Consider the following 23,145-nt stretch of genomic DNA (forward strand, 5'->3'; position numbering starts at 1 on the left):
GGATAAAAATCTTGAACCATGCCTACTGCAAAATCTTATTTTATCAGTTTGCTGTTGCTTGAATTAAAATTTTGAACCACGTTATGGGCATCGCCTCAACTTACCCAGCCAAGTAAGCGAAACATTAGTTTCGCTTGCTTGGCTGGGTGGGTTGAGGTGAAGAAGAGATACATATTTCTGCAGATCTAGTGGGAGCACGGCTTATCAGTCTCCTGCTGTCCACTGCCAGACTCGCCATAGCATCCCAAAGCGAGTCTGGCAGGGGACAGCAGGAGACCCCTATGGTGTGCTGGGCAGCGAGGTGACCTCCGGGAAGTCAAGGACTGCCTCGAAGACGGGTTGGAAGCATTGGGTCCGCAACGGTGGACGGTAGCAGCGAATTTTGCGTGTTGCTTGAGATGGACATTGACACTTGAGGGAATTCACGTGCCCTGCAGTCAGTGTAGGTAGGGGAGGAGGTCCTGCCCAGTTGGTGCTTACAGGCAGCAGTTGAGCAGCAACTGACTCTCATTCTCAACAGTTACTTGGGAACTTACTTACTTGGCTGGGCCAGGCGAATATTATTGCTCGTCCTCTTCATCACTCTTATTGCTATGTTAGCTCCTTAAAAAGAACAGTCCTGATCATCAAATTCGAACTCCAATTATGAGTGTACAGCAGTCGTGCGTTGTCTTTCATGCCTGTGGTGCAATGAGCCACATTTGCAGTAGATGCCTCGTATTTGGTAGCATTGGCCCCTTTCTGCTTGCAGACACATTGGAGCGTTCCCATTAACCATGTACTGCACTGAAACATGCATGAGTGATGTTGAACTGCTAGTGGTGTGTGTATGAACACTATGTATGTCAATTATATTAACTTTTTTTTTTTATTCCGTTATGCATGTCAGCCCAAGTGCTGTGAGCTAGCTGTCACCAGGGGGTCCCATGTCCTGAACACTATGTATGTCAATTATATCAACTTTTTTTTATTCCATTATGCATGTCTGCCCAAGTGCTGTGAGCTAGCTGTCACCAGGGGTCCCATGGCCTCTGACTGTGCGCATTGGTATGTCTTACTATGGCCGTCCCATTCATTGTGTGCACCTGGCTGCCCCGAGGTGTCATTGGTGAACTGAGGGCTCTGGTTGCAAAGAATGGAAGCAAAAAAGACCATGGAGAAGAAAGAATTTAGAAAGAAAAACCTGTGTGTTAACACTAAGGGCAGTGCCTTGCCATTTGATGCTCGAGCTAATTGGCTAAGGACAAAAACATACCGAAGGAAGTACTCGCAACAAGCTGAGGCATGAGTATGCTGCAGCAAAAAATAGAGACCACTTGGCACATCCCAATAGAATGCGAAGGAATTTACCCAGAGAGACCCGTAGGTCTCTTCCGTAGGTCTTCCAGAAGCACTTGCATATAAAGTGGGTGGAAGCAGTCCAGATGAGCAAGAGACATTTGGAGTATTAGTGCAAGAGACTGAGATGACTGTATCTGTTTCGTGCATAGCTAGCGCGGTACAAGGTAGGTAGAGAATTTTTGAGGAAGACAAAAAAAGATTGAGGAGACGTATACAAAAATGCTAGAATGAAAACATTGTAAAGCATATCAAGCCAAGTAGCCTTGGCGTCAACGCCATGTTTCACAGGGGTTGCTAATTAAGTCATCATCATCATCTGGTGCCCGTGGAGGCAGTCATAGAAGGCTCACTTCAAACGTGCCATCTGAATCATTTGGCTCTTTTGTTGCATTATTTTTTTCTTGTATTATATACTTATCCACAAATTTTGTAGTAGTATCTATAGTTCGTACTTATGTTTATTTATTAAAACATTTTAATTTTGAAACGAACCAAGTGTTGGTTCACACACCATTCATTGTCTCAACTGGTAGCTTATCATAGATGGTAATTTAATTGTTGCCGGCCTAGTTCCCCCCCCCCCTTGTTTTTTAAAATTGAAATTGAAATAAGTTATACATTCTAAGGCATAGATACCAAAATGCGATATAATTATCAGGCACGCTGTAGTCGAGGCTCAAGATTAATTTTAACATAATATTTCTGCGGAAACCCACAAGGTGCAGAGAAGTAATTCATAAAGGAAAAATGAGGCATCCACCCAATCATAGCAGCTGCTACAAAAGAAACCCATGTGGGTTCCTCGAAAGAAAAGCCTTGCAATCCGCCTTTTGTGGTGCATTGTGGCACCATCGTGCAGTGGCCACAAGAAACAATTTGGCAGGCGCTGCTGCATGCCGCGACAGCCGCTCCACGCGAGAATTGCAACCAAACAAGCAGCATGTGAGACAAGACCGAAACGTGTATGCGCTGTCATATTTTGTCATCGTCAACTAGCGATCGAGCCCGCTGGTGAATGCTTTGTACCCGAAGGTTTCTTTAGCGTGACGAACGGCTGGAAGAAGAGCTTTCGCAATGCTTTAGAAGCTCATCCTTGTCCTGAAACTGCTGCACCTGTGGCGTTAGGTGAATAAGTAATAAAACAGTATGAGTACGCACAAAAACTCGTGACTCAAATAGGGCATAAGGTGTAGTTGTTAGGGCAAATATCACGTTTCACCACTGCATGTCTTGCTTTATGGTGTGCCATGTGCTAGGCGTGCATACATACTCAGGCAGTGGGAAGGGCAACAGAATGCCAAGTTGCATACATTATTTACCCAAATAAAGTGTGTGTACATCTACAAAGATGCCAAAAAATGGTCAGAGTGACCAAAATCGGTGATACCCCTTGTTTGTGGGGTGCCTATCTCCGTCTTAGACTGCGCTGCGGTAGGAACATAGCAGCCGACCGTGTCCTTTTATGAACTGGTCCGTGTACACAAACAGCGTCGGTATTGTCGTGTAGTAGGGATGGCAAAGAACACAGTAGCAATACTGTGAATGATGAAACTAACTTTTATTGGCTGAACCTGTGCCCACAAAAATAGCCTACACTTAAAGCACAACGATAGCGGCAAACATAGTCAGCAGTTGGCGAAAATCTGATCTGCCGGTCAAGCATGGTCAAGCGTGTCGACTTTTATACACAAGCCATCGAACGAGAGTAATCGCGGGTGCCCGCGTGCCTTCCAGAAACTTCTACATCATTCACGTCATGTATATATGCAATCAGATTACACAAGGTTCGGCAATGACAGACAGTGAATAGAATTATCTATAACATTAAAAAACTTCGGATACATGCAGGCGTGTTGTTTGCCGATGAAAAGCGGTCACCTGAAAAAAATAGACAAGTACACGTCTCAGTATGAAGTCCAGATGTCTGGGCGAACACGAAGGCGCCCCAGAAATGTGTCAATTACACAGTAAGATGTGTCACTCGACTCCAGAAGATGCCGCACAGGAAAATGAGCCTTAGTACGTACCGTACTACATCCAGATTTGCTAAACGAACATAAAAGCCTTCTGCTTGTAAATATTACTTGCTGCCGACACAAATGACAAAATAACCACTAGCAACGATTGCTAACCAGCACTATCAGCTACTTCCACAGTGCACACTGTTTCCCACGTCAGCCCGGCAGTGCAGGTGTTCTTAGCTCGAACAGATAACTACGCTGTCATCACGAGCATTTGCAGAGCATTTATAAAGCTGCAAGCGTGCACGGTGTGAAGTTGCAAATCGACAGTGTCCTAGCGACGGACACACAGATACGATAGAAAACAAAAAAAACGCTTCGTGTTCCACACAACCAGGTTCCACACAACCAGCTCAGAGATACTTTGTTTTGCTAGCTCAAACATACATTTACGTCTTCATTGAGATTATTCATACGAGTCAGTACTGACAAAAAGAGAGCAGTAAACTGCATTTGCCAATACATACCTGTCACAACGTGCAGCTCTAATCCAGGCTTCACGGTGCTGTCGATCGCGTTTTACCAACGGAAATCGGAAAATCTGCATTGCCCTGCTGGGATGGTTAGGGATGTGCAACCGTAAATGAGACACAATATTAGCATCGCGCCAAATTTCAATGGCACTAATGTTCGAAAGGCGTTCCATGCACGCGGCAGCAAGAATGGCAAGGCTGACAAGTGAGTGAAAGAACTTTGTTGGAGTTCCACCGAGGATGCGAACTCGTGCACCCAGCTAGTCCCACGTTGCGACTGGCAGGTGAAGCCCACCGGCCCAGTCACGGGCACGCCAGACAGCCAGGATTTGCTTGTCTAGAGCAGGGCTATGTAAACACGAGTCACACTCCTCTTTGCTGAACTTGGGGTATCTTGACCCGCACTCCTGGAGCATGTGTGCTAGAGTGGAGGTCTGCCCACTGGATAGGCAGGCGTCGTCACGATATTCGTTGGGGTAAACCGTGTAGAATGCCAAGACACGGATATGTGCCAGTCTGTAAGAGAAACGGCTAGTGCCCTATTTCACTCTCAAGTGCAGCGCCTGCCACGGCCGTACTCCACTCGCTCAGAGGAGAGAGTCGAGTCTGACTGTGCACCCATGCACCTGCCAAATTGCTTCAGCCCTCAGCCACTAGGGCACTGCGCATGCACAGTTTGGTGTCGCAAAAGGCAGATTGAAGAAAAATTTGTCCTGGTCTGGGACTCGAACCCGGGACCACCGCCTTTCCGGGGCAGCTGCTCTACCAATTGAGCTAACCAGGTGGCTAGCAGATGGCAGGGCGAAGTTAAACTTAACAACTCGAAGCCAAGGTAAGAGTTTGATATAATAGTTCTGTGGAAACCTACGGGACTCCTGCGCCAATTGCGCTATTTTGATACAAATGCAAATTCCTGCACCAAACTGTGCCAAACACAGAAAATTGGCCGAAATTGTGCCATGCTGCACCAGAACAGCTTCGGCATGTGTGCTGTGGCAGTGGCCGCAAACAGTGAGCTGATTCGTTCTTGAAAAAGAGTGCAGGCGTTCACATTCTGCAAATTGTGCGACAGCACCTCCCGCACAGTTTCTCGTGATTTTCGTTTAATAACACTGGACTTTTTCGGGCTTCCGGCAAGTGGCTGGCTCTCGTGGAGCCACTCTCGGCGGTTGTCGCTGCTGTCAGAATGGCCAGGGCGGCTGTATTTAGAGTGCACTACATGTAGATTATGATCAAGTGGGCTGCGTGGTGTGGCGATGCTTAGCTGAGGCACAATATGACAAAATGTACGCTGACGGTGCTGCATGCAAACTAGACACTGGGGAGGTGCGTGCTGCAGTGGGTTCAGCGGGCAGGCGTCTCTGTCCCCAGGGCCAGTGAAACGCAGAACTATTCCAGTCTGTTTTTATGCCCATATGCATGAGGCCTGGTTTTGACCTATCACTAAGTGGTGGGTAATGATAGGTAAGTGGGTAATGGTGGATTTGGTATCAGGTCAGTTTCGCTCAAAAGGCAAAGCGTAGATTGCTATAGGAAATTAGTAGACAGCTATATGAAGTAAGGATAGTAGTTTTATCGGTCGTATTTGTAAACATTCGCTTACTAACTAAATTTACAGGTATGGTGTAACGTGCACGCAAGTAAACATAAACATATACTCGATGACTGCGGAAACTCACTGTTGAAGTGCTGGAACGAGGAAGCGCAAAAGCAGCAGCGATTGAATTGACCTTCGTGCTGGCTGGCTTCAACACAAACTAACCAGCAAAAACTGCGCACACGTAGCTATCAGCACTCGCACTCTGTCCCCATCACAGATCGCATTTCAGCGTAGGCCGGGCCATACGTAGCTGCTGCGGGAGTTGAGCGCCTCCCTCCCCTGTCCCGGTACCTTGCGTGTGACAGAAGATGTGCTTCTTCCCCACTTTCCTCCTTTGCACAGGCGAGATTGAGCCGCCATCATCGGCTGACACTCACATGCTTTCACTCTCTTATACAGCATACTGCGTGCGGTGATGATTTTATCACCCCTGGAATTTATGCGGAACATCACGGTGATGATGACACCAGAAATGCGTCTGGAGTGTCCATATAATCGATATCGCAATAAAAACAGGTTACAGTAGTCTTATGTTACCAGTCCAGGGTTGATTGCGGCTCCCTGGGTCTGTGGTGACATATGCTTACCCAGAAATTGTTGAAATTAGAAATAAGCTATACATTGTGAGGCATAGACACCAAATACCTGATATAATTATCAGGCATGCAGTAGTCTAGGCTCAAGATTTTAACATATTTTTTTGGAAACCCACAAGGTGGAAAGAAGTAATTTATAAAGGGGAAATGAGACATCCACCCAATCATAGCAGCTGCTACAAAGGAAACCTATGCGGGTTCCTCGGAAGAAGAGCCTCGCAATTGAGGAAAAATGCGTCCTGGTCTGGGACTCGAACCCTGGACCACTGCCTTTCCGAGGCAGTCACTCTACCATCTGAGCTAACCAGGCGGCTAGCAGATGGCAGGGCAAAGTCGAACTTATACTTGAAGCAAAGGCAAGAGTTTGATGTAATAGTTCTGCGGAAACCCGCCTGGTGGAAAGAAGTAATTAATAAAGAGAAAATGAGACATCAACCCAATTGTAGCTGTTGCTACAAGAGAAAAATTTGTCCTAGTCTGGGACTTGAACCTGGGACCACCACCTTTTCGGGGAAGCCGGAAAGGCAGACTCTGAGGCTTTTCTTTCAAGGAACTCTTATGGGTTTCCTTTGTAGCAATTGCTATGATTGGGTGGATGTCTGATTTTCCCATTATCAGTTTTAACAACCTGGGGTTTTCTAATGTGCACCTAAATCTAAGTACATCAGCAATTGCTGCAGGTTTCTCTCAGTAGATCGTGCTATGCCTGCTTCACGCACTTCCACAATGGCGAAATGCACCAATGAAAGCAAGAGCCAACACGAGCAGGAGACTCGTTCAAATGTTTGAAACCAGCTCTCATAAACGATGAGCATACATACTACCTGCAAACTGGGAAGTATAGTGCGTATCTGGTTCTTCACACTCGTGCAGATTTATTCCATTTCTACATGTCAAGATGAACTTAGTGGGAGTGTGTGTGTGGAAAAAATAATGAACACATGTGATAAATATGCGCCAGCATGCATTTTGCCCCTCGTAGACCCTCGGGCTTCATTTTTGAATCGGTAGGGGATCATATAGCAGTGCAAAAGCAGTTCTTTCTTGCATTATCCAAGCCGCAGCAACATTACAGAGTGCCTGAAAGCCTCCCCAGACATGAAAATTCCTCAGTGGGGAGAAAAAGCCGGCCAAGTCCACCACTCAGCTTGCATGCTCTCTCTGTGCGAATGGAGTGGCCAGAGCAAAAACTGCTGGTGCACACAGTCTCTGAGGCCATGCTGATCCTTCGACACCTCCTCAAGGTGCATAGTGAGGACACCACGCCTCGTCAAATCAGAAGGAGCAAAAAAATTTTTTTTCTCTCTATTGAATTCAAGCGCCGATGTGCACTGCAGAAAAGCTCTGCACAGCCTTGCAGGGGAATAACTGCCCCGTGACTAGATGTTGCAGTGAAATGAGCATTCTGCAGGCAGCGTGGGTTGGTCTCTGCTATGCTCCATGAAAGTGCAGCCAAATGAAAGAAGAGATGCACAGGTTGTTTTATCAAATCTAAAGAAAATGATATGTTTGCTGTGAGTAGCTGTAATGAGGTTGTCTGTAGATCTTGAAGCAAGAGAGAGAGAGAGCAAATGATAAAGGAAAGGTAGGGAGGTTAACCAGGACTGAGCCCGGTTGGCTACCCTACACTGGGGAAAGGGAAAAGGGGACTGAAAGATTAAAAGAAGAGAAAGTCCACTGGGGATATCATTCGGTCACTCAGTCCGGGTCACAGACGCTGACTCAGTCCAGTAGCCTTCAAAGATCGCAGCAGAGCTTTTGTGGCCTTTCGTAGCTGCGATATGCGAGGCCATGGTCCCAAGATCTTCCTCAAGGTGAACGGTGTGCTGTCTAGCTGATTAAGAGCTGTGCAGAGGTCATGTCTTTCATTTTGAAAAGATGGGCAGTAGCACAGTAGATGTTCTATAGTTTCCTCGGCACCGCAGGCATTACAGTCGGCGCTATCAGTCATTCCAATCAAAAACGTATACGCATTGGTGAATGCGACGCCCAAGCGTAAGCGGCACAGCATTGTTGCCTCATTTCGCTGAAGTCCTGGTAACAGCCGCAGTTGCATAGAGGGGTCGAGGGAATGCAATCGTTCTTGGGTGAATTCAGGTGTATGCCACCTCTCTAATGTCATACGGTGTGCTACCTTGCTTAGGTGTTGGGCTGCGTCGGTCCGTGATAAAGGTACAGAAACAAGGGTTGCTCCTTCGTGGGCTTTCCTAGCAGCTTCGTCAGCGAGGTCGTTGCCGGAGATACCGCAATGGCCGGGCAGCCACTGAAACACGACGTCGTGTCCTTTCGCTATCATACAATGGTGCATTTCTTGTATCTCCGACACTAGTTGTTCACACGACCCGCGACGAAGAGATGACAGAAGACATTGTAAGGCCGCCTTCGAATCGCAGAATATTGCCCACCGATTAGCGGGTTGGTTGTTAATGTAATCAACGGCACCTCGGAGGGCAACAAGCTCTGATCCGGCCGATGTTGTCATGTGAGAAATCTTGTATTGGATGCTAATTGATCGTGATGGTATAACCACTGCGCCGGTGGAGCTGGTCTGAGTGGAAGAGCCATCCGTATATATGTGGACTCGGTCAAAATAGAAAGTGTTCAAACAATCCAGAGCTGCTTGCTTCAGGGCCAAGGTAGGCAGGTCGGTCTTCTTTCTTATTCCTGGTACCGTGAGACGCACTTGAGGTTGTTCTAAACACCACAAAGCTGAGGTTGAACGTGCTGAGGGTGTGAAGCCCGATGGTAGACAGGCACGATGGATGCTGACCTCCTTGGAGAAGGACGCCTGCGGTCGTCGTGCTGGCAGGCAGGCAAGAGAGCTTGATTGTATGCGTGAAACATGACGAACATGGGCCCTAAGCGTGTAGATGCTAAGGTAAGTCGTGATCGGATGGTCTCGAGCCAATATAATGGTTCCTGCTGTTGAGGCGCTCCGCGGAAGTCCTAGGCAAACACGTAGTGCCTGGGCTTGCACGCTCTGTAGTTCTCGAAGATTTGACTTGCATGTTTTAGCAAGCACGGGAGAACTGTAACGTAGCAATCCGATAAAAAGTGCTCGATATAACTGTAGCATGGAGCCCACTGACGATCCCCATGTTTTCCCGGCGATAAACTTGAAGACATGAACAATAGATGTGAGCTTCTTCTTCAAATGGGCAACGTGAGGGCTCCAAGAGAGGTCCCGGTCCACAATGACACCCAAAAACCGATGATTTCTCTTGTAGGAGATAGGCTGGCCATTAATGCATACTGGATAACGAGACATTGGTTTTCGTGTAAAAGCGACTAACGCACATTTTTCTGTTGAGATGGTAAGGCCTTGTGTGTGAAGATAGTGAGATGCCTGTGTTGCTGCTTTCTGCAGCCTTGCGCGAACCTGCAGACGAGTGACCGCTGATGACCAGATGCAGATGTCGTCGGCGTAGATTGAGACACTCACTGTTTCCGGTAGGGATTCGGCCAGCCCAAGAAGCGCGAGGTTGAAAAGAATAGGGCTTAGAACCCCACCTTGGGGAACTCCTCGGCATATGTAGTGGTCGGTAGTTGGACCATCTTCCGTACGTACGAACAAGGACCTTTGTGTCAAGTAGTTTCTCAGCCATCGATATACTCGCCCTCCTAGTTCAATTGTCAAAAGTGCGTCTAGAATGGGTTGATGGGAAACGTTGTCGTATGCGCCTTTCACGTCCAGAAAGAGCGCTACTGATAATCGTTTCCATGATTTTTGCTGTTCTACAGATGACACTAAATCGATGACACTGTCAATCGATGAACGGCCTCGTCGAAATCCCGCCATAGAATCGGTAAATCTTGTGGTGTTCTAGGTACCATTCGAGACGCATGAGGATCATGCGTTCCATGAGTTTCCCGACGCAGCTAGCAAGTGCTATAGGCCGATACGATGCCAGTTCGAGCGGCGACTTTCCTGCTTTTAGTAGCGGTACCAGGCGGCTGCGTTTCCACTCCTGTGGGACGACACCATCTTGCCATGAACTATTAAAAAGGCTGAGGAGATTTTGATCCATTTTTGATCCGCTAGCGTATCCATTCGGCGTCTTATCTTCTTTTGCATTCGCCGAGCTTCTCTGAGGTCAAGAATTGACTTTGTGCGCCTATACCTCCTTTCAGCGCGGCGACGTATTGTACGAAGCCTTTCCAATTCAATGTCATTCCCTGTACGCTTTTTCGAATGTGTGAAGCAACGCGTGCAATCTTGCATTGCGTCTGCAATTATATCTTCTAATCTGCGTGCGATATGTTTCTTGCAGATGTCTTCTACTCGATCTTGAAAGATTGACCAATCGATTTGGCGAGATACATCCGGTAATGCGGCGTCTAGACCATTGATTCTCACATAGGTCGGAATGTGATCACTTCCATGGGTTTCAATATCAGTGAACCACTGCACGCTCGAAGTCAGGCAACGTGACACCAAAGTCAAGTCAAGGCAGCTACTGTACGTTGTTCCTCGCAGAAATGTCGGACTTCCGTCATTTAGAAGACACAGGTTGTGGCCTGATGCAAAGGATATTAGTGACCTGCCCCTCGAATTTATCCTGGAGCTTCCCCATATATGGTGGTGAGCGTTGAAGTCCCCAGTTATTATCCAAGGACCGGGAGTAGTAGCCATAATATCTTCTAGTCTTTTGCTGTCAAACTGACTTGTTGGGGATAGGTAGCCGCCAATAATAGTAAAAGACAGTCTCTTCTTTTTCACACTAACACAGACGTATTGGTTACCGTCGTGTGGCGCTACGGGTTGCGAAAAATACGTTAGGTCCTTGCGAATGTAAACCAGAACCTTACTACTACGGACACACGTTGTTGAAACAAAAGGTTCATACCCTGATAGTCTTATGGAAGCTGATAAGTTCGGTTCACAGATCACCAGTATAGGAAAGTGGTAGTCAAACACGAACTGTCGAAAATCCGAAATACGTGACCTTAGGCCTCTCGCATTCCATTGGAATATGGAGGCACTTCTGACATCATCCCGGAACGATCGCTGTTGCTGTCGATGAGCTATGGTTCTGCTGTAGAAGTTCTCAAGCACTGGACTTCTGAAGGCTCGCTAGCACCGGATTGATGGCATCCAGCACTTGCAACGCACTTCGAGCTGTTGGTGTCTGTATCTTGTCCAGAAGAACACGAATGGCACTCACCAGAGAGCTGATCATGCCAACAATTTGTTGATCTTGGTCATCTTGAAGCAAAATGCATATGTGGCTCATAGCGAAAATGAGGAGGGCAGTCCAAGCACAAGCAGCATCGCCAATGCAATATGCCTGCTGATCGCTGCGTGCCTTGTTAGTCCACGGCCTTCACACAAGAAACTTAGCTTTAAGTGGCTGGGAATTAAAAAAAAAGTACTTATTCATGTTTTATGATGAGAAAAGTGAATTGACACTACCTCTTGATCCCTAGTTTGGCTTTGGCAGGCCTTATATTTTGTTACTGAAATACTGAAATTATTACTATATCTAGAAGCGGAAAAAGAGAAGCATATGAGGAAATCGCAGTGCTGCTTAGCAAAATTTGAAGGGAACTTCAATACATCTAAAAAGGAAAAATTTTTCCGAAAAGTATACTCGCACTAGTTTAAGGACCTGATGCAGTGTCAGAATGCCAAGGTGTGCATTTTGTTGTAGTGTGTGGAACCAGTACGCTGCAAGGAACCACAATGTGTGATTAAGTGTATTATATTGTGATCCCATTGTAAAGTGCTGCACAGGGAATGCTCTACTGTTTACCTATGGTAGTGGAGGAGGCAAGCCCAACCAGTGCACAGCATTGCCACAGTACTGAACTTTCATTACACTCACAGCCTTCTCCCATATTGGGATTGGGGGCTAATTTTTGGTAGCAGTTCTGGGTAATCTGCGTTCCATGCACGTTCCCATTGCTTGTTGGCAGCAGTGTTCCAGCTGGCTAGGGTACGTGGATTTTTCTACTAGAAAGGTGCTCAGGCTTGTGTTTCTGAATGCATCAGTTTTATAACAGACGTTATAGTTCAACTGTGTTGTTTGGTCGCAATACTGAATCCTGTGGAGGGTTCCTCGAACCACTCATGTATAATATAAGTATCGAATATAAGTAAGAATATAAAAAAGTATTTTATGCAGTGTTTTTTGTGCTACTAGAGCAGAGCTTGTTTGTATCTGTTGAAAAATGTGTAATTGCCTGGAAAAAGCTTGTGGGCATACTCTCTGATTGTCTTGGTACATGCAAGTTTATTTATTTATTTATATCGTTATACTGTCGGTACCATCAGGAAGGGCATTTACATAGTTATCTTACAATGTAACAATAATAATTACCACAATATTAAGATTACACACAATAGATTTGCAATTAGCAAAGGCAACAATATAGTAGGCAGAAAAATAATGCAATAAATTATTATAGTGTTATGAATAAGCAAGAGGTAATCAAAAAGGTAGAAATTTACACAGATGAACAAAAGGGGTCGGCATTAATTACACAATAATACATGGTCTGCACAGCGCAGCCACCTGGTGGCATAGAGCTCAACCACACACAGTAGCAGTAATAAAATGTATTCTTCTTTGCTGTTGGTGTAAATTTTTTGCAGGAGCGTAATCGTTAACACATTGTTTTTGTAAATGTTTAAAATGTTTTACACTTGGTTAGAGCAATATTACCTCTTTTTTTGGCTGGTTAAGCTCTGTGCCAACAGGTGGCTGGACTGTGAAGACCAATCAGGCAGCGTACGTACGTCTACGCTAAAGTTCCTTCATCAGCTTGAGTTTATACCTCCACCGTTCTGCCGAAACGTTGAGCTAGTGTGTGATTACTGGAATACCAGACACGTTCGGCGCTATGACGGAAGGATCGCAACGCGCGCTGCTTCGATAGCTCTCGCTTGGGGTCGATGGCCAAGCGGCTAGCAGAGAGGTTTTCTTGCAGGCGGGGGTGGGCTCCAAAACAACCGGAAGTGGACGATACGACGTCGCATCGTGACGCAGAACCAGTGAAGGCGGAGCTTAGCCCCGATTGCTTGGCGAACGAGTTGAGGGGGAAAAGCATGGCTAGGGAGGAGGGTAACTTGTAATCGCTTGTAGCTCCATTAATACGTAACGCTTCACTTAAATTGTGGTGCGAATGTCCTGCTTAAGCTATACCCTACGCGTCTACAAAATTTGTCCGAACTGTTTAAGGGGCCCTTTAAATAAGTTGGGATTATGCACACAATATAATGAAATAAAATAAAATGGCACAGAAATAAATGGTGACACAGGTATGTCATAATTGTGAAGCATGCAAATAATTTTCGGCTAATGTTAAAGTAGATAAGGTTGGGCTGTTATTAGTACTAGGGTCCAGCTTCCATTCATGCGTCATTAAAGTGAAAAATGAATGCTTACGGCTTTCCGTTTGAATTGGGAGTTCGTTTAATGATAGTGAATGTTTATGTGGGGCGAGTCGTGTTTGTGCTATAGATAAGTATTTGGAACTGTCTTTTTTAAATTAATTATGAATAAGTTTATACATAATTTTTAATCGTGCAAGCTTGGCTTGGTTTTGTAAGGTCAGTATATCTGCCTGTTTTAGCAATTCTGTGGGTGAGTCTGTTAACCTATATTTATCGTAAATATATCTTAGTGCCTTCCTTTGAATTGCTTCTAGTTTGTTAACGAGTTCTTCGGTGAAAGGAAACCAAACAGCATTAGCATATTCTAATACATATTTGACAAATGTGTTACACCCTAGTAGTTTTGTGTTTAGGAATTCTAGTAGACGTCTGTTTAGAAAAATAACTTTCTTTTTGTGCGGTCGAGGTAACGTTAACATGGTGTTCCCATCTGAACTCATGTGTTAATGTTAAACCAAGGTGCTTGTACTCCTTCACTTTGTTAAGTGTAGCATTATTTATGGTGTAGGTAAATTCTGATCGGAGCTTTTATCTCGTTATTGATAAAGTAGCTGATTTTTTAATGTTTAAAGTCATTTGCCATTCGTTACACCATTTGTATACAAGTGACAAAGTGTCGTTCAAGGCCACATGGTTATTATAAGAATTGATTATCTGATACAGAACACAATCGTCAGCAGAAAGTAACATTGACTGGAATATTAGAAGGCAGATCATTAATGCATATGAGAAATAAAACTGGAGCCAGAATGCTTCCTTGTGGAACTCCGGAGTTTACACTAGATTTAATGGAATATTGCTGGTTAACGTGTACAAATTGAGTGCGCTTAGTAAGGCAGTCTTTGATCCAGTTGAGAAAAAGGCCTTTTCCCAAGGTAAGTTCGAGTTTATAAATTAATTTCTTATGTGTTACGTGATCAAAGGCTTTTGAAAAGTTCAGAAAAAGTAGATCGATTTGTTTTTGTAGATCAATACTTAGCTATACATCGTGAGCAAGCTCAAATAGTTGTGTGACCGTGGAAGCTCTCTTGCGAAAACCATGCTGACAGTCTGTTGGTATTTATTCCTGTTCATTGTGTTCGGTTATGTGCTTTAAGAGAATGTGTTCTGGTAGTTTACAGATCTTGCATGTTAGTGAGATTGGCCTGTATTTAGTGGGTTCTGTTTTACTTCTCGATTTAGTAATTGGTTGCACTTTAACTGTTTTCCAATCCTTAGGGAGGGTGCCTGAGGATATTGATTTGCTAAAAATTATTAATAAGTACTTGTCCATCCACTCAGCTTATCTGCGAAGGAATGCATTTGGTATACAATCATGTCCTGGTGGTTTCTTTGGGTCTAAGTTAAGTAGTAGGTTAAGTATGCCTGTTTTGATTGGTGTAAGTGGCTCTAGCGGCTTATTTCTAGAGAAGCCTGTTTGTGGTAGCATGCCGTTGTCCTCAGTGAAGACGGAGAAGAAGTCGCTAAGCAAGTTAGCAGAGTTTCTATTATCATCTTCTGAGGCTCCGTTGTCGTTACAATTCTTTTGGTTAATATAGCTCGAAAACTTTGTAGGAGAATTTTTCAAAATGTTTGTCAGTGTATTAGTAAAGTAGAACTATTTAGCTGTCCTAATTTTTGATTTCATACAATGGATAGCTGTGCTGAGATTATCATGCATAAATTTTAATGGGTTAGATTTCAGCAATTCTCACTTTCGGTTTACTTTACGTTTGACATGTATAACGTCATGCGTTACCCATGGATTACACCAACTAAGTTTCTTTATTCTAGTTGGTATGTAATTGGTTATACAATGAGATATAATGACGTTAAACGCGAGCCATCATGCATCGTCTGCATTGCTGTTATGTGAAAGTTGCAAAAACGAGTCATATTCAATAATCAGGTAATCAACTATACTAGTGTCGATGGCTTTACTATAGTCGGGGTAAGCGATGATTTGCTGAGGAGTAACGATGTCATGAAGGGTTATAGTGCAATAGGTGATTTTGTTATCAGAAATACCATCTAGTAAGCTTAATCTAGTTTCATAATTTATGATGTGATGGCTGAGTAATATTAGATCTAGTATGGAACAGCTGGATCCCTGTACACATGTAAGTTCATTTACAATTTGAGTAAGGTTGAATGATAATATAAAATCAAGTAACACATCCGCACAAGGTGGATGATGCTGCATTGTCTGTCAGTTCACTTCTGGAACATTAAAATCACCTGCAATAATTAATCTGGACCCTGATGCATATTGCTCCGTGTATTCATGCAACCGGCGCATATTGTTGAGGCCGGCAGAAGGACTGCGATAGACACAGCCTCGAGAATGGCCACGCGGCCATCTCGTGTTGTTTGGTCTTTCCGGATGATAGCATAGTTGGCAGGGGCTATCTCAGCATCTTTAATATCAGCTGTTAGCCAAGTTTCTGTTAGTTTTAGAAAGTCAGGTTCATATGCAAGACTCAAGGCTTCAAGAGAATCTGTTTTTTTAATATGCTATGGTCATTTATGTTCAAAAAGGATAAGTCAGATATCAAGTTCGGAGGGAACGCAGGCTTCGAGGGCTGCGTTGCTGGCTTTTTGGATCAGGATTGACAGACCCAGATTTCAAAGGAGCTGTATTATTATTTTCTTCACTCCAGCAGAACGTATCACAATTTATTCGTAGTTTATCATAGATTAATTTTGTCACCGGATTCTTTCCTTGATTTGGCAGAATTCCACAACTTTCTTCCTAAGTCTCTTTGCGAGGCGAAACATCTTCAGAGATAGAAAAACCTGGCCCCTTTAGCATGGAACAATTTCTCAAGATTTTAGTTTCGTCTGTAAAGTCGAGAAGTTTGAAAATTATTGGTCTTGTTTTAGTGGTATCTGGCCTGCCTAATCCATGAATGTGTTCGATATTTACAGCTTCAAGTCTCAGGACATCGAGAATATTTTTCATTTACTTTAAGTTGTAGTGTGTCTTCATTTTCCTTGTCTTCTTCGGGCACACCATACACAGTTAAGTTTGTTTGTCTAGAGTGATTTTCAAGGTCATCTAGTCTTAGTTCTACCATTGAAACGACTTTTTGTAGTTTAGTGACCTTTTCCGTGCAAGACGAAATGTTTTTGCGAATATTTTACGAAATGTTTTTGCGTAGGGTTGCAGGTTGCTCGAGTTTCTTGTCTATTGCGGTTTATTTATTTATTTATTTATTTCACGTACTTTCAAGGCCTGAAGGCGTTTGAGAAAGGTGTGGTGTCAAAACAAGAATGCAGTAAAAATACAAACAAAAAGTATTAACAAAAGGCATTCTGAACAGCGGTCTTGAAGTTGGTAGAGTCGGTAATGTGTGCGATTGATGCGGGAAGGCGATTCCAGTCCATGCTTGTCCTAGGGATGAGATAAATGAGTCACTGTACCAGTTTGTATGGCACAATGGCACCCTGATTGTAAGGCTGTGGTCAGTGTGAGCCGAAATATAAGATGGAGGGGCAAAAAGGGTTTCCTTTAGAAGGGGGTTCAAGTGAAAAACTGAAAAACGGAGAGATGGGAAGTTTGTGACGTGACGAAAGATCAGGTAAGCTAAGAGTTCGTTTCATTGAAGAGATACTTGCATAGCGAGAATAATTGGATAAGACAAAGCCTGCACCGCGATTTTAAATACCTTCAAGAGTAGAAACTAATGAAGACTCAGTCGGATCCCAAATGGCTGAAGCATACGCCAATTTGGAGCGAACTAAAGTTTTGTAAAGAGTTAGCTTCAGGGAAGAAGGGGCAGAGCTAAAATTACGGTGCAAGTAACCAAGCATGCGGTTAGCGTTTTTAGTAACATAGTCAATATGCGAGTGCCAAGAAAGGTTATTTGATATGTGAAGGCCGAGATACTTTTAAGAGGTAACTGACGTCACAGGTGCACAATTAATAAAGCATGTGTGCGTGGCAGTGTTACGAGATGTGTGGTTAAGCGCTGTTCCTTTATTTCTTTTGAATCCTTCAGGATTTGTTGTAGTTGCCATGAAATTTCGGGCGTATCAGGACCGAGGTTTGTTTCTATATCTCCAGCCAATAGCAATAATTTGACGAGATCCACTGTGTCAAAGATTAGTTCATACAGAAGCCCAGGGCACGGCAGCATAATTGAACAAAGCTCATTCAAATGCATGCGATCTTTAAAGCGCTGTCTTACCTGCATGATGAACACAAACAGATTATCCATGTGCCCTTGCACCCAGTTGCCATGCCCTACCTTGTATCGTGCCCTGTCTTGTCCTAGTTGTATTGCCTTTGAAGATTGCATTACTGCTGATATCGTGAAGCTGTATCAAATGTAATAGTCCATCCAGAGCTCGTGACATGCAAGACATGAAGGAATGTGCAACGACCTTGAGTGAAAAAAATAACTTTTTCTTTGGCTTGTGGCTGCAACGCAAGACTGCATGATCTGCTGCTTTGTGTATAAAACTATAGTCGATGACAACGTAAGGATGCTAGTGGAAAACGCACCACCGTGAGAGCGAATTAGTAGCCAGTCATGCTTGCGTACTTGCTTATCATCACAGCAGGGGTGAACGTGCTTCACTGTTCTCTGGGAATTGTGTCTTGAAGCATTGGAAGCATACTGCGGCTGTGCTGGAAGAGCTCGCACAGAATTCTTAGGTTATCACTGAATACATTTATTTATTCATGAGGAACTGAAACGTTGAGACCATCATTGAATCATCATATGTTACCTGATTTAGGGCAAAGAAGGGGAATGCGAGAGGTGGAAATTCAAGACGATGAGCAAAACGTGAACAGGGTGAATGCAGGAGCCAACGTTTCGACAAGTGGACTTGTCTTGATATGTGTCGAATAACAACACACCTACTGAGTCACTATCTAAATTGCTAAATCACCACCTGTCAAACATACCCACTACCCTCCCATCTTTCGTTCAAGACACGCCGCACTTTCTTCGAATTATCGACGGCATCAACGCCAACCAAATCCTTTCCGACCGCGCTGTTCTAGTCACTTTGGATGTTTCTGCCCTTTACACCAACATTCCCGTGAGTGAAGGAATTGAAGCCGTTTCTAGATCCCTCGCCATCAATCCCAAAGTGCACGCTCCTGAAGTTTACTTATCGCTCCTTAGGTTAGGTCTCACGCTCAACTATTTCGAATTCAATTCTATACACTACCTGCAAATTTTCGGCACTAGCATGGGTACATCATTCGCTCCCACGTATGCGAACATTTTCATCGGACAGCTTGAAGCAGACCTGCTGAAATCCTACCCTTTAAAACCCCACACCTATCATCGTTACATTGACAACATATTTATAATATGGGAACATGGCACAAGCGCCTTAACCGACTTAATTAGCCATTTCAATCGCTTTCACCAGGGTATTAAATTTACTGCTCACCACTCTCCTAGTCAGATCAGCTTCCTGGACACGACGGTCTACATAGAAAATGGAAAACTGAGAATGACACTTTACCAGACGCCTACAGAAAGCCAGCAATATTTAGACTACAACACTCATCACCCGCGACATTGCAAGCAAGGAATTTTCGTCGGACAAGCAAAACGTATAAGAAGAATCTGCAGCGAAGACCACGATTATATACACCACCTAAATGACCTTAAATCAACGCTAGCAGAAAGGAACTATCCCCAAGTTGCTCTCGATAGAGCTTATGATGCCGCGTCAAGATTGGAGAGACAATCTGAATTGGCGAAGAGACAGCCCACATTAGAATCTGGCAGACCGCCGGCCTTTATAACAAAATATTCTAATGCACTCCCAAACATAAACAACATCCTAAGAAAATACCACCCAATATTATCAAGTAATGAGCGTCTGCGAAAAGCGTTCCCGGATGTACCCAGGGTTACCTATCGCCGAAACAAGAACATTAAAGACATGTTAGTGCACGCAAAAGTCAGCCAGCAGCATTCCCCTGTAATAAAAGCATGTTGTCGTCCTAGGTGCAAAACCTGCAGGCACCTTCAAAGTGACATTAAAATTAAAAGCACCACAAATAGTTATACACATGAAGTCAAATCTAGCTTCACTTGTGCAAGTTCGGATGTGATTTATATGCTTGAATGTTCCTTCTGTAAGAAACAATATATCGGTGAAACAGGATAAGCAATGTATGTCATAATAAACGGACATCGCGCGGACACAGCTAAAAAGCTTTCCAAAGCTGTCGCCGAGCATTTCAACCAACCAGGTCATAACTTTGATGAACCTAAACTCTACATCTTACAGTCAAATTTCCGTTCTGAATGAGAAAGAAAATACAGCGAATCATACCTTATCCATAAGTTGAAGACATTGCAACCAATAGGCATAAACGTTTCAAAGGGAGCTTTAGAATCTATTCGCTATGCTAAACTTCAAGCTATAGGCAACAACACTTAGCTTGACTTCTTGGCGTATCCCCCCCCCCCCCGTTTTTAACCTTTCCTTCGCTTTGTTTTTTTTTTGGTCAGCCGGCGTGTCCGACACCCTTGACACGCCGGCTAACGTGCATGTGTTGACAAACCGGAGTGGGGGGGGGGGTGCCCTGGCTTGGCCTTCTACACAGGGTTCCTTTACTCTCAATTCGACACCTTAACGCATTTTCCCTCGTTTCCGCTTCCTCCCGCCTCACACCCTCTCCCCTTTAGAAGAACCCCACCTATATATACTGTGGCGAGGAAAGCATATGTCGCCTTGACGAAGACAAGTCCACTTGTCGAAACGTTGGCTCCTGCATTCACCTTGTTCACGTTTTGCTGATTTAGGGCAGCAGGACAAACGGAGAGAAATGGGTTCCATCTTGCTGTTGTGGCTACCTACAGCAGCTCGTGCGTACCAAGTTGCTCAAACACTTGTGCACTGGCAGATGGGTTGAGACGAGGGCTGATGTGCAGAAATATTGTAAGCCACAGTGGCTGCTGTTCTGCTGTTGGCAGAACACCAGCGTCTCAGGATTTCCCATAAAGAGCAGGATTCCATCATAAAAAGTGTAGGCAGCTCGAAATCTGGCTTGTTGAGTGTCTGTGTCATACTCAGGGTGTCTACCAACCGGGAAAACCGGGAAAACCGGGAATTCTCAGGGATCTTTAGTAGTCTGGAAAAAGTCAGGGAAAACTCAGGGAATTTGGGCCTCCATCAGGGAAAATTAGCGGCAATTTTACTGAAAGGGTCGAAAGTTGCAGTAATGCTGGCTCGAGTAACAGACAGGAATCGTAATGAATCGTCTTTGACGCCCTGCCGTCGGCTGGAGGAGTTGCTAGTGTACAGTCAAGGACTGACTTTCCGGATTCCCGATAATTTGGACGGCTTCGCAGCACCGCCACGTACCCCACAGAGTCAACGTATCAGAACGTGTGAAATTTCCGACGCAAGAACTCTTCGCCGTCCGATTTTCTGGACGTTTTGCCGTGATGGCAGGTCCGAAACGGCAATAATCAAAGGAACCACGGCTGCCGTTTTGATTGCTTCGCCACCTCGAACTGGCACTCTCGCACGCAGATCCGCTGGCAGCCGTTGCCACCACTGCGGCAACGCTAGGCCTAGCTGCTTCGACGTTCGCTATGAAACTTGTCGTTGGGTGCCGAGTTTTTTATTGAAAGAATTAGCTGCTGCCAGCAGTGGCATGGACTCCGCCTTTGTGATCCTCGCGATTGACATAGAAAATGCCGGTTCCTGAAAGTCAGCTTCGCCTATGAAAGAAATGTTACTTGGTGAAGCATACACAAAAGTATTGCAGTGAAGCATAACAAGCGTGGGAAGGGGCTATTGCCACGGAAAACAGTATGTATTCCTTAATTATACACGCGTGCACCCGGTATTTCCTGTCACATTACGAGCATCGATATGTCTAATATGTGTAGCGACAGGCCTTCAGAGCGTTTTCGAACGTGCCTGTGGCGGTCTGAGTCCCTAAGGGCAGTAAATGACACGCATTTATTTTTTTGCAACTGGCCGAATTTTCGGACGTTTTCGCGGCCCCTAGGGAGTTCGAAAAATCGGTCGTGGACTGTGTAACTGACCAAGATGCTTCAAATGGTCCTTGGGGCGAACGAGTGGCGGAAGGAGGACAAGAACAGAAATGAACTACACATTGAGGAATAAACGGGAAAGGAAGCTTGCTGCCGCCGTTTTGAAAAAGCTTGAGCTCAAAAAATAAAGTTTTGGCTGATGCCGAGATGCAGGTGTCCCTCATCCAAACCAAAATAAACTCTTTAAAGCAGTGAAACACAACACTCGGGCGTCGTGCGCAGGCTGAGAGTATTTCAGAACAGTTGAGGTTGACTTAAGAGTGTTGAGAGAGAATCTCAATTGTGACAGAATTTGGGCCTCATACCACTGAGATTGCAATCAGTTGATAGGAATAGCTCATATTCGAAAATATTTGCTTCTATATGCATCTCCTTTTTTTTCGTATTTGAGAATGTCCGACTCCATTGCAATGTTTTTCGAAGACACTTTATTTGCTGTGCATTTTACTAACCACTGCCTTCTATTCTCTTCTTGAATAACATAAACACTACCTTTTAGTATTCAAATTGGATTAAGTCGCTTCTTTAATTTTTTTCATGTGCCTACTAGGGAGTGACAGCCTCAGGCGACATGTTTTCAGCCCGTCTTGACATAAAACATAGTTCTGCATCACTCAGGGAAATTTGCAATGGCACTCAGGGAAAACCTGGAAAACTCAGGGAATTTGGAAATGTCAACTTGGTAGACACCCTGATACTGCAAGTGTTTGCCTTGCATTATATTGCCTTTAGCTGCAGATTGATGCATATTTTGCATGCACAGGAATGGAAGTACTGCGCCAATTGTGTCATCTTGTGCCAACCTGCACCAAAACACGGATTTTTAATGAAGCTGCCAAATTTGGAGGGATGTTCGTGTTCAGTGGCAACCACGCAGCCATAGGCATGCATTGGCTAATGCTGAGCCCTGCAATTCAAGCCTAAGCAACCCGTTGGCAGCGTCGGCATCTTTGGAGTCTGGGTGGCATAATTTTAACTGGGCCACAAGAAAATTAAAATCGTTTTGTGCTGTACAATGCATTACGAGTATTTTATAAAAGTGTTGCGCATTTGCGTATATGCGAACCAGCTAATGATGATTTGAACTGGCGTTCATTTCATGGGGCATTCAGGAAAGAAGGCTGCCCTGATTGAATAAAGCCATACAGTCTGTTCAGTGTGTAGACCACCAGTTTTGTTATACATTTTAGCACTCGGTTCGGTTTCTGTGTAGGCTAATGGGCAAATGCCGTCCAGTTACCGGAATGATAGTGTGGAACACTGACAAACAGCCTGCTTGCTTTCATGAAACTTCTTGGCCAAAAATATCCAATGGCAACAGCTATCGCCATCCAAATGTGCACTCAGACTCCACAGCTTTCTGTCTGGCCACACCGCACAAAATCAGGCTCTTGCTACTGCAGAATGCAAGCCAAAGATGTAAAGTTTAATATTTAGTCAACCTTAGCGGCCAAATAGTGGTCATAATTAAAAGTTCAGTGAAATCGCAAACCTCCGAAATTGTGTTCGCGGCAATGATGTTCACGATGTGACTTGCACAAATTGAGTATAAAAATTTTGATAAACCATTGTTCGATGCATGAAATCTTAGTTGCCATTTTACATTGGCTTTATGGTGCCTGTGGCAAAACTGAAATAAGCCTGAATAATCAAGCTTATTCAAAATAATGGTCAATGATGCAGACAGGAAAGCC

General features: G+C 44.5%; 1 protein-coding gene across 2 annotated transcripts in view; it reads left to right on the top strand.

Moving 5' to 3' along the window:
• Syx5 (syntaxin 5) overlaps window positions 1-23,145 on the top strand; it is a 292,245-nt gene that overhangs the window by 4,184 nt on the left and 264,916 nt on the right. The gene's annotated exons all lie outside the window — the stretch shown is intronic.

Source organism: Dermacentor albipictus, chromosome 7 (genome assembly GCF_038994185.2).
Source record: "Dermacentor albipictus isolate Rhodes 1998 colony chromosome 7, USDA_Dalb.pri_finalv2, whole genome shotgun sequence".
Classification (NCBI taxonomy): domain Eukaryota; kingdom Metazoa; phylum Arthropoda; class Arachnida; order Ixodida; family Ixodidae; genus Dermacentor; species Dermacentor albipictus.